Below are 12,850 nucleotides of genomic sequence, written 5' to 3'. Positions count from 1 at the left end.
TATGCATTATTTGAATCTAATTTGCCCATGTGGATCTGACATGCGTCAAAAGCTCCATAACTTTGCATGCATGCTTTCCATAAATGCAATGTACTGATGAAATGCCCCCCATAAATAATAAAAAGGCCAGAAATGCAACATTAGGCCAACCTGACTAGCGGGGAAAGTGTTAAAAACCGTAGCTAGCGATCGTCAACACGATAGGATCTTAATGAAGGAAGAGACGCGTCACACACACCCGTGTAGACAGTTTTCACAGTCTTCTTGTTATGAAGTCAATCAACTGTATTCGCTTCTCAAGTATTGGTTAACATATGGAATATACACAAACTTGACAGTCGTGTCAAGTTGTCTGGATGTCATTTGGGTGGAGGGCCATACACGATACACACGGGAAACTGTTGAGCGTGACAAATGCAGCAGCGTTGCAGTTCTTGACACACTCAAACCGGTGCGCCTGGCACCTACTACCATACCCTGTTCAAAGGCACTTAAATATTTTGTCTTGCCCATTCACCCTCTGAATGGCACATATACACAGTCCATGTCTCAATTGTCTCAAGGCTTAAAAATCCTTCATTAACCTGTATCCTCCCCTTCATCTGCACTGAAGTGGATTTAACAAGTGACATCAATAAGGGAGTATACATTCACCTGGTCAGTCTATGTCATGGAAAGAGCAGGTGTTCATAATGTTTTGAACAAACAGGACACGCACGCCTCTGAGAATCACGCAGTGCTGCTGGGCTGGCCAAAGGCACAGTCGGGTCACACATGCCGCTTTGAATGGGTCGGTTGTGTGAAGAGGACACAAATAACTTTGTCCTTTTAAAATATGTATTTTGAATAAAAACGTCTTCACGAATCGTGATTTTATCAGGAGAGGAGATACTCCTTGCGGCAGTAATCAGATTATTTCTCTCTCTCTCTGTGTCCAGCTGTGTCTATGGCGTGCAGCTCACCATCTGCATTTTTTGTGATACCGGGAGCACGTCAGCTGGTGCATGGTAGCTGCAGTGTTAGTAATAACGGACAGCTTTACTGTGCAGACACGGAGGACCGTCTCTCGTGGGTGGCGGGTCTGGGTCCGTTGCATTTCTAACTGCCATGGGGAGAAAAACGGTCGGCTGAAAACACTCCGGCTCAAGGGTGAATGACCGCACACCGAGAGGCGAGCGAGCAGAGGCTGTTAATTCAACAACCAAATGCAATTGATTTTACATACAAGAACACCAGAAGCTATCGTCAGAGCTTTGGACTCTAAACTTTTATATTTATTAGTTTTTCTTGTCTAAAACTTCCCCGATATTGGGTGTTTGGACTGGAGAGAACGGAAGGTGAGAACATCATAAGAGATGGAGGGAGAGGGGGACTCATTTAAGGTTAACTTGAGTGTATCAATGTGGTATCATGTGGTATATGCAGTACTTAGATGTAGAAATGCAACCAGTGTTTCTGGCTCTCTCTCTCTTCTGCACTTCCTTTTCTCTGCTTGCTCTCTCACTTTTTCTCTTTCTATATTTTTCTCTCTCTCTCTCTCTCTCTCTCTCTCTCTCTAAGTCTCTCTCTCTCTCTCTCTAGGTCTCTCTTTCTATCTAGGTCTCTATCTCTCGGTCTCTCTCTCTGGCCCCTAGATCTCTCTCTCTCTGTTTCGCTCTCTCTAGGTCTCTCTGTCTCTCCATGTCTCTCTCTCTAGGTTTCTCTCGCTCTCTGTTTCTCTATAGGTCTCTCTTTCTAGGTCTCTCTCTCTAGGTCTCTCTCTCTCTCCTCTGCCATCAAGAGTGGAGTTGATGGAGATGAAGGGGGAAGGAGGATGGAGACATATTTTAATATTTAAATCAATATCCTAGAAACAGTTGGTTGACCGTTATTATGGTATCACGGGTGGTAAAGGCTCAATTTACCATCAGACTAAAGGGAAGAGGGGATACAACTCAGACTAGAGGGAAGAAGGGGGAAATGGGGAACAGAAAATATGGGAGAGGAAAATAGGGGAGGGGAGTGGAAGGGAAATAGGGGAGGGGACAAATAAGGGAGAGGAGGGGAAAATAGGGAAGTGGGAAATAGGGGAGGGAAGTGAAATATGGGAGGGTAATATAGTGGGGAATTGTAGGTGAGGGGAAAAGGGAAAAAGGGAAAAATATGGGGGAGGGGGAAAAATTAGGACAGGAGAAAATAAGGAGGGAAATAGGGGAGGGAAAGGGAAATATTGGAGGGGTAAATAGGGGAGGGAAAGGGAAATATTGGAGGGGTAAATAGTGGAAGAAATATACGGGTGGGGGAAATAGGGGGAGAAATATAGGGGAGGGAAGTGAAATATGGGGGAGAAATATAGGGGAGTGGAAGAGAACTATGAGAGTGGATGAGTGGCGGGAAATAGGGTGATAATAGGGAATAATAGTGGGAAAAATATGGGGGAGGGAGAAATATGGGAGGGGAAAATTAGGAGGGGAAAGTAAGGAGGGAAAAGAAGGAGGAGAAACTTGGCGGAAAATAGGGGCAGGGAAGTGGAAAATAGTGGGGAAAATATAGGGAGGGGGAGGGGAAAATAGGGGTAAATAGTGGGAAAAATATAGGGGGGGGAAATAGGGGTAGGGAAGTGAAATATGAGAGAGGGAAATAGGGGCGGTAGAAAGAGAATAGGGGGAGGAAAATAGGAGGGGAAAATAGGGGTAGGGAAACTAAATTAGGGAGGGAAAATATAGGGGAGAGGGAGGGAAATATGCCAGGGGTGAATAGGGGTAGGGAAATATAAGGAGGGAAATAGGGGAGGGGAAAATAGTGGGGATGGGGAGGGAAATATAGGATGGGGATATAATGGATAAAAATATTAGACCTGGTGCTCAAAGCTACTTAATATGCATTTTCGACACATCCCTGCCAACTCCTCCTCTCACCCAGCAAAACCCCCCCATTTCCCCTCCTCCTTCGACAGAGAAGAATGGGCAGTATCCTTGGGCAATTTGCGCATTTGTCTGTTTCAAATGTTCCAAATTCCCATACTGTTCCATTAGTCCTCTCCTCCAATCAGATGCTTCAGTTTGTTTCAAATTGGAGAAAGAGAGCAAAAAATCCACCAATGAAGAGCCTAGCTTGTTCCAAAAGTTTTTAAGCCAATCATCTTCCTCTGAAATGTTCCTAACGCCCCTTCATCACAAAATCTTTTTCTGTCAGCCATTGATGCTACTCGGTGAGTATCTGAGGTCATTTTAGCTTCATTTGCAACGAATGTAATGCCAAAGACTATAAATGTGATGAAATATGACAATAACATGTCTAGTCAACCGATTTGTTTGACTACAGGGGCTTCCCAAACTGTAATTTAATAACTTTCGTAGATCGCTAGCTACTGTAGCCTGCTGCTGCACAGGCAGGTTAGCATTGGCTGTAAATTATTTTTATGTCAGCCATCGATGCCACTCGGTGAGTATATGAGGTAATTGTGCTTAATTTGCAACAAATGACAACTAAATGTGATGAAATATGACAATAACACTTCCAACCGACTTGTTTGACTACAGGGGCTACCCAAATTGTGTAATGTAACAATGTTCGTATATCGCTAGCTACTGTAGGTGGACAAAACTCAAAGTTTATTTGACCACTGACAATCCTGTAAAACCTTAGCTAACATCTATATCAACTCAAAGTTGGAATTCTATACTATTTAATTGTCTATTTTCTTTCGTTTTTTGATGGTATGCGTTTGAAGTGTATGTAGTTGAATGAATTGTATGACCATGATATGATGGTCATTGGGGCAAACGTGTCTTTCTATGTAAACTGCATTTAACTGCATGTGAAATAATAATCACCCTAATCTTACCCATAACCCCCACTGCTGTCCTCCTCCTAGCAGACCTATCAAACGTAAGTTCCTTTATATGTATCTAATATGGTTATGCTGTCACTTGTCACTGCACTCCTCAGTCATGATAATAGTATTTTTCTTGTCTCCTAAGATGGAAAATCCAAGGTTCCGTTTCACGCCCTCACAGGAGTTGGTCCTCACGGCCACACACCCCAGGCAGTAAAAGTGGCCGCTGACCCCCTGCTTCTGGTGCTCAGGGCCCTCCTGTGAGGACGCCTTAACTCGCTACTCGTGAGCCTATCCGCCCTTTGCTGAGATGGTCAGGTTCAACCGGGCGCACGAGGAAGCTAAAGTCCTGTCCTCACAGCCAGGTGAGTTTGTTTGAATCTCCTCATTGTATGTAAGATGGAACTCTTTTGCTCTGACAGTTAATTGGTTCCTGTGCTGATTTCAGGCCAGGAGGGCAAGGTGCTTGTTGGCATCAGGAAGTACAAGTGGGACTCACTGCAGGACCTGTATGAGGCTATGGGTGTAGACAGGATAAAGTAATGGGCACGCATCTTTTGTGTTTTCTATGTTCATCTCAGTGTGTTCTATGCAACATTTTACATCTGAAATGTTCTCTCTGCTGTGTCTCACACAGATATGTCAGGAGCTTGAGGACGCAGACACCCCGTTATCCTGGCAGTGTGATGGCCGCCTTGATTGACTACATTCAGCGCAGAGACCAGGAGGGGGTAGCTGCTGTGGCCAGGCCCACCGCAGCCAGCACCAACCCTGCCAGCACCACCCGGCCCAAGAGTGCGGCTACGTAAGTGTAGGGGCCTGACCCTGATTGTTACATGTTATTTGAACGAACGCATTCATTTTTTGGGTAATTGCTTTTCTTTTAATGAACTTAAGTTGTATTGATTTTTTATTGTTTGGATTGTTTATTTTTGTAAGATAAACAAAATGTATGGACAAAAAAAAAATAGATTTAAAAAAAATAATAAAGAAATCACCTTTGGGGAACCACCTGTTCAGAACTGGAGGCCACCATGGACGGCTACATGTCAGGTGTGGAGGTGGGTCCTTGTGTTTCCCAGCATTATTTGTATTTTTTTTGTGTGTTACAACTCTGTAAACAATGTGTTTATTGAGTAAGAAAATGATGACAGATTTGCTTGTCTTTTTATTTGCTGAACTTTAAGAGTGTATGACAATAAATCAAAATGAATTTAAGGGAGAAAAAGTGCTTGTATTCCATTTATTTATTTCACAGGGAATGTGTGAAACAACCCAGCATAAGGTCCCCTACACCTCCTACTGTACAAGTTAAGATGATTTTAAAATAGCTAAATGTACAAGAGATTAACAATGAATGTCGTACTTTTTTTTAATACAAAGAACATGTGTACAAAAACTACTTTACAATGTACACGAGTCAGTCAGAGTTTACTGGCCTTGGCTAGCACCATGCTGGGTCCTCATGAGTGCCAGCCACTCTTCCACAGTTTGGCCACCAGAGGTAGCGCCACAGAACCATACATACTGTGTCCAAACTCAGAAGTTTTAGGCTTGCCACATTTAGAGCACTTATAGCCTTCGTATGGCTTGTGCGCTCTGACTTTAATGCCAGACTCCAGCTTCTTCCTCCTCCTCCATTCGGTGGTCCTGGAGACCTTGGGTCCACCAGCAGGAGGGGGAAGAGGAGTGGAGGTCGAGGGCAGGTCTTGGAAGACTGGCGTTATAGGGAGGGAGGTGGAAGACAGACTGGGTGGAGGTGGCAGTGGCTGACTAGTGGCCAGGAGGACCACGTGCTGGTATCCACTAACCCCATCAGGTCCTATGTTCTCCTGGAAATAGAAGAGTCATGGGGAAGGGTTGGATTAATAGTCACATTAATAGTTATGAATGGAAAGAAACTTGAGTGAGCTGTTTAGGATGTGGATAGGCACTTACGTCATCCTCTGGGTCCTGACTGGCAGCTGGTGCTCCAACCTCAGGTCATCCTCCTCCTCCTCAAGCTCTCTCAGGTCATCCTCCTCAAGCTCTCTCAGGTCATCCTCCTCAAGCTCTCTCAGGTCATCCTCCTCAAGCTCTCTCAGGTCATCCTCCTCCTCCTCAAGCTCTCTCAGGTCATCCTCCTCCTCCTCAAGCTCTCTCAGGTCATCCTCCTCCTCCTCTCTCAAGCTCTCTCAGGTCCCATCCTCCTCCTCCTCAAGGGTCATCCTCCTCCTCCTCAAGCTCTCTCAGGTCATCCTCCTCCTCAAGCTCTCTAGGTCATCAGGTCATCCTCCTCCTCCTCAAGCTCTCTCAGGTCATCCTCCTCCTCCTCAGGTCAGCTCTCTCAGGTCATCCTCCTCCTCCTCAGCTCTCTCAGGTCATCCTCCTCCTCCTCAAGCTCTCTCAGGTCATCCTCCTCCTGATGGCTCTCTCAGGTCATCCTCCTCCTCCTCATCTCTCTCAGCTCTCTCAGGTCATCCTCCTCCTCCTCCTCCTCAAGCTCTCTCAGGTCATCCTCCTCCTCCTCAAGCTCTCTCAGGTCATCCTCCTCCTCCTCAAGCTCTCTCAGGTCATCCTCCTCCTCCTCCTCAAGCTCTCTCAGGTCATCCTCCTCCTCCTCCTCAAGCTCTCTCAGGTCATCCTCCTCCTCCTCCTCAAGTCTCCTCTCAGGTCATCCTCCTCCTCCTCAAGCTCTCTCAGGTCATCCTCCTCCTCTCTCAATCCTCCTCCTCCTCAAGCTCTCTGTGGTCTCTCTCTCATCCTCCTCCTCCTCTCTCAGGTCATCCTCCTCTCAGGTCATCCTCCTCCTCCTCAAGCTCTCTCAGGTCATCCTCCATCCTCCTCCTCAAGCTCTCTCAGGTCATCCTCCTCCTCCTCAAGCTCTCTCAAATAGAGTAGGTGTACGTCTGGGACATCTGGGTCCTTACCGAGGTTGGACTCAGGTCACCATGGGTCTGGGAGAAGAGCTATTCGACCCCAATGAGTTCCCCTTAAACAGAGACAACAAAAAAACAAGAGTTGTACATAAACAGAACTGTACATGTTTTAGTGTGTGTATAATTATATAATTTAGAAATACATACCAGTGTACTTTGCAGGCCTTGTGTGATCCTTCACAAGACTGCATCCCAGGAGCTTCTGGCTCAGCTCATTGATGGTGTGCTGGGCTACACCATCATAGCAGTGCAGGGTCTGCTTCTGCCCCCCCCCCTTCTCTGTGGTCACTCCCTGAGCAAAACGACGGATGAGGTGCCACACATCCAGCCGGACGATGAGCTCATCCCACAGGCTGAACATGGCTGCCGTCTTCCCCTTTCCCATCAGGGCACAGCAGTCCCGGTCGACAGAGAGCAGCTTGGGAGGTGCCACTCCAGATCTACTGTAGCGCTCCTGGAGGCCAGCTGCCATGTCGAGCAGGCCCTCTCCTTCACTGTCAGTGAGGACCGTAATGAGCGCCTGGCCGTAGTGCTGCTGGAGGCCAGCTGCCAGGTCGAGCAGCTGTCCCTCTCCTTCGCTGTCAGTGAGGACCGTAATGAGCGCCTGGCCGTAGTGCTGCTGGAGGCCAGCTGCCAGGTCGAGCAGGCCCTCTCCTTCACTGTCAGTGAGGACCGTAATGAGCGCCTGGCCGTAGTGCTGCTGGAGGCCAGCTGCCAGGTCGAGCAGGCCCTCTCCTTCGCTGTCAGTGAGGACCGTAATGAGCGCCTGGCCGTAGTGCTGCTGGAGGCCAGCTGCCAGGTCGAGCAGGCCCTCTCCTTCACTGTCAGTGAGGACCGTAATGAGCACCTGGCTCATGAGCACAACATTTCTAGCCCACGCTGCTGTCCCGTGTGCTGCCCCAGCTAGTTTCTTGGTCACCTGAGGGGAGTCAAACAAACACAGACAAACACACAGTCATGTCAGTGAGTGGACACAAAGTTTCACAATACATTTATTAAGTCATAAAATAAGTCCTAATTAATTAGTATTCATTTGATTGTCTCTAACTAACTAGTATTATTTCTGGTCAAAACATCTTCAATCACCGTCTTGGTTGAATCCATCTTCAGGATGGCCCCAAAGATGGAGGTGACTCTGGCCTTGAAGTCCTCTAGCTGGAACAGAACGTCGTAGCCGTGGACAGTCAGCAGCCACTGGGCTGAGGGCACATCCAAAAAGGGAGGAGGAGGTGTTACCCTCAGTGGTGCAGCACCTGGGACTACAAAGTGGTCACAGACAGCCAGGTAGTACAGGGTCCGACTCATCCAGGCCAGGCTGTGCTGCTCCCTCAGCTGGTTGTACAGCCTGGTCACACTGTTCCCCAGTGTCCTCTCTCTCATCAGCCTGACCACCTTCAGGTCACAGGACAGCCTAATACACAGAGACAATTGGGTCAAAAAAAAAAGAGGAGGAGAAGAGGGTGAGGAGTGTGTGGAGGGGGGTTCTAGATAAGGGAAGGAGGGTCTTGGGGAAAGGGTGACTTTGAAACACTTTGCTTTGTTTGGGCAGTTCCTGATAAGAGATCGAAGGTCAGAAATTCAGATCAAAGAGCGAATTAACATTTTAATGGGGCAAAGAGCGAATTAACATTTCAATGGGGCTTTGAAACATCAAAACCTCAGTGTTGACAAGAACCTACTGACCGCCTCTTTGTCTCACTATGATGCTTTTTCTGTTTTTCCTCAAAGTGAACAAGAGCTTTGATTTCCAGAGGTGTGAATTACTAACCTGTAAGTCAAGATGGCTGGGAACATGGAGCGATGACTTGTGTCCAGCTGGTTCAAGACCTCCAGCGACCATCCTGCTAGTAGCTTCTTCTTACAGAGGCGGCGCTCCAGGTACTCTGTCCCCATATAATACCAGCCGTCCATGTCAAGCACCCTCCGGACTTTCTTGTACACCCCACAGCCTGTGAGCTTTTGACGCTTGCACTGTGGCTGGGTGCACTGTGGCTGGGTGCACTGTGGCTGGGTGCACTGTGGCTGGGTGCACTGTGGCTGGGTGCACTGTGGCTGGGTGCACTGTGGCTGGGTGCACTGTGGCTGGGTGCACTGTGGCTGGGTGCACTGTGGCTGGGTGCACTGTGGCTGGGTGCACACAAACTTAAAGGCCCACAGGCGGCAGGGCATCCAGAGGCAGAATGGCCGGAGGAAGTAGGCGGAGGGAGAAGCTGGAGGCTGATGGCTGATGTTAGGAGGCAGAGGAGGGAAGGCTTTTCAGGACACATTTGAGCTGCTTGTCCCTTGTGAAAATGGCCCGACTGACCCACTCTTGCTGCTCCTTTGGGAAGGTCTGCTTCCATCCCTCAGGGAGAAGAAGCACCTGCAACAGAGCAGAGAATCAATACATATCTTTTCCATCCCCACACATCCAAAAGTGAAATGAAATAGCCAAGTCATAGTTGAGGTGAGACGTTTACCTGAGCGTCAGCAGCAGGCTGCACTGGTCCAGATGTTGCCTGGGAGGTTGACCGGAGCTGAGGTGCAGTAGGAGCTAGCACAGCAGGGGGTGCGGTGGCAGTAGGACCGGCTACAGGAGCACAGGAGTTTGTCTCACAAAATATTTCAGAGAAATAAGTGAAATAATTCAATTAGAATAGAGCTTCAGCTTCAAAACATGTTGACAGCCAATGCACTTTGGTTTAGTTTTGATCAGTGTTATCAGTGGTAGAGGTTAGGAATCTGGGTTAAACACAATCTACATTTAAAAGCTACAAACGACAGATGTATAGTGGGTAGACATCTCCAAGCAAGGAATAGGCCAAGCAAAGTGATGCAGACTGAAATACAGGTTGGAATGGTGACAAGACAAGCTACAGTAAACACATCATTCCACAAAAAGATGAGGAAGGATTTTTCTGTGTCAAGCAAAATGGATGCAACAATTAGAATTTCTACAGTGATTTCTAAGCCCAGCTAGGAAGGAGGTGTTTTAACAATTTACCACTTACCTTACTACTTTAAAGTGCATCCTGTTAATGCTAACAACAACAGATAGTTATTAGGGGAAAGGTCATTTCATATGTATATTCTTCTCAACAGAAATAAACAATAAAGTGCCACGACATAGTTACCTTGGTCAAAACCCATGCAGATAGACAGCAACTCCTGATCTGATGGCTCGGCAGCTAAGAAACACAGACAAACATAATGACACAGTTATATTGTCAATTGCCACACTGTTTGATTTACTGTTTAATTGACTTAGATGACTACAGAATATATATTTACATGGATTAGGAGGCTCTACAGCTGTTGCTGTGTCCCTGAGTTGGACATAGACCTTGAAGTGGCCCATTGAGGTCCCCGGCTTTACTTGGTATGTCCTGAACCAGGCCATGTAGCTGTATTGAGATAAAGGAAATAAACAAGAAAGGTAGGGAAAAAGGGAGAGAGAAAGAGTGAAAGGGGGAGAGAGAGAAAAAGTGGAGGGAGAGAGCGAAAGGGGGAGAGAGAAAAAAGTGGGAGAGAGCGAGAGAAAAAGGGGAGAATGATTTTTTTAAAATGAGTCCAATTTCTTTCTCATTGCACTATGTTCAGCTTTTATTCCAAAGACTAAGTTCCACAGACTAACATAGTGCAATGAGAGAGAAGTGGGAAGATTTTTTAAAAACCGTCTAAATGACCAGGGGTGCCCCCTGTTGGGTGGGTGGTGCACACTACCCAGCAATGGACCTCCAGCACCCCCCTGAAGCCATTTAGAGCCATACCGATATTTTCAGCTGGTAAGCCGTTCACCAGGTGCACGGCTCAAGTTCACCAATCATCGGGTGCAAGGCTCAACATGACACGCAAATTTGTGAAGCGTTCCTTATTTTGACCTCCTATATATATACAGTGCCTTGCGAAAGTATTCGGCCCCCTTGAACTTTGCGACCTTTTGCCACATTTCAGGCTTCAAACATAAAGATATAAAACTGTATTTTTTTGTGAAGAATCAACAACAAGTGGGACACAATCATGAAGTGGAACGACATTTATTGGATATTTCAAACTTTTTTAACAAATCAAAAACTGAAAAATTGGGCGTGCAAAATTATTCAGCCCCTTTACTTTCAGTGCAGCAAACTCTCTCCAGAAGTTCAGTGAGGATCTCTGAATGATCCAATGTTGACCTAAATGACTAATGATGATAAATACAATCCACCTGTGTGTAATCAAGTCTCTGTATAAATGCACCTGCACTGTGATAGTCTCAGAGGTCCGTTAAAAGCGCAGAGAGCATCATGAAGAACAAGGAACACACCAGGCAGGTCCGAGATACTGTTGTGAAGAAGTTTAAAGCCGGATTTGGATACAAAAAGATTTCCCAAGCTTTAAACATCCCAAGGAGCACTGTGCAAGCGATAATATTGAAATGGAAGGAGTATCAGACCACTGCAAATCTACCAAGACCTGGCCGTCCCTCTAAACTTTCAGCTCATACAAGGAGAAGACTGATCAGAGATGCAGCCAAGAGGCCCATGATCACTCTGGATGAACTGCAGAGATCTACAGCTGAGGTGGGAGACTCTGTCCATAGGACAACAATCAGTCGTATATTGCACAAATCTGGCCTTTATGGAAGAGTGGCAAGAAGAAAGCCATTTCTTAAAGATATCCATAAAAAGTGTCGTTTAAAGTTTGCCACAAGCCACCTGGGAGACACACCAAACATGTGGAAGAAGGTGCTCTGGTCAGATGAAACCAAAATTGAACTTTTTGGCAACAATGCAAAACGTTATGTTTGGCGTAAAAGCAACACGGCGTAAAAGCAACACAGCTCATCACCCTGAACACACCATCCCCACTGTCAAACATGGTGGTGGCAGCATCATGGTTTGGGCCTGATTTTCTTCAGCAGGGACAGGGAAGATGGTTCAAATTGATGGGAAGATGGATGGAGCCAAATACAGGACCATTCTGGAAGAAAACCTGATGGAGTCTGCAAAAGACCTGAGACTGGGACGGAGATTTGTCTTCCAACAAGACAATGATCCAAAACATAAAGCAAAATCAACAATGGAATGGTTCAAAAATAAACATATCCAGGTGTTAGAATGGCCAAGTCAAAGTCCAGACCTGAATCCAATCGAGAATCTGTGGAAAGAACTGAAAACTGCTGTTCACAAATGCTCTCCATCCAACCTCACTGAGCTCGAGCTGTTTTGCAAGGAGGAATGGGAAAAAATTTCAGTCTCTCGATGTGCAAAACTGATAGAGACATACCCCAAGTGACTTACAGCTGTAATCGCAGCAAAAGGTGGCGCTACAAAGTATTAACTTAAGGGGCTGAATAATTTTGCACGCCCAATTTTTCAGTTTTTGATTTGTTAAAAAAGTTTGAAATATCCAATAAATGTCGTTCCACTTCATGATTGTGTCCCACTTGTTGTTGATTCTTCACAAAAAAATACAGTTTTATATCTTTATGTTTGAAGCCTGAAATGTGGCAAAAGGTCGCAAAGTTCAAGGGGGCCGAATACTTTCGCAAGGCACTGTATAAATATATATATATATATATATATTTTTTTTTTTGGGGTGGGGGGCATCCATTTTCCTCCTAGTATTACCCATAAAAAAATGGAGGGAGGGAAATAGGGGTAGGGAAATGAAATATGGGAGGGGAAATAGTGGGGAAAATATAGGTGAGAGGGAGGGAAATATGCGAGGGGAGAAAAGAGGTAGGGAAATATAAGGAGGGAAATTAGGGGAGGTGAAAATGGGAGGGGAAATAGTGGGAAAAATATAGGGGATGGGGAGGGAATTATAGGAGGGGAGAATAGGGATATAATGGGAAAAAATATTAGACCTGGTGCTCAAAGCACATGGCTACTTGATATGCATTGTTGACACACCCCTGCCAACTCCTCCTCTCACCCAGCAAAACCCCCCATTTCCCCTCCTCCTTCGACAGAGAAGAATGGGCAGTATCCTTGGGCAATTTGCGCATTTGTCTGTTTCAAATGTTCCAAATTCCCATACTGTTCCATTAGTCCTCTCCTCCAATCAGATGCTTCAGTTTGTTTCAAATTGGAGAAAGAGAGCAAAAATCCACCAATGAAGAGCCTAGCTTGTTCCAAAAGTTTTTAAGCCA

The sequence above is a fragment of the Oncorhynchus tshawytscha genome, unplaced genomic scaffold (genome assembly GCF_018296145.1).
Source record: "Oncorhynchus tshawytscha isolate Ot180627B unplaced genomic scaffold, Otsh_v2.0 Un_contig_2916_pilon_pilon, whole genome shotgun sequence".
In the NCBI taxonomy this organism is placed as follows: Eukaryota; Metazoa; Chordata; class Actinopteri; order Salmoniformes; family Salmonidae; genus Oncorhynchus; species Oncorhynchus tshawytscha.
This window is presented reverse-complemented; position numbering follows the sequence as displayed.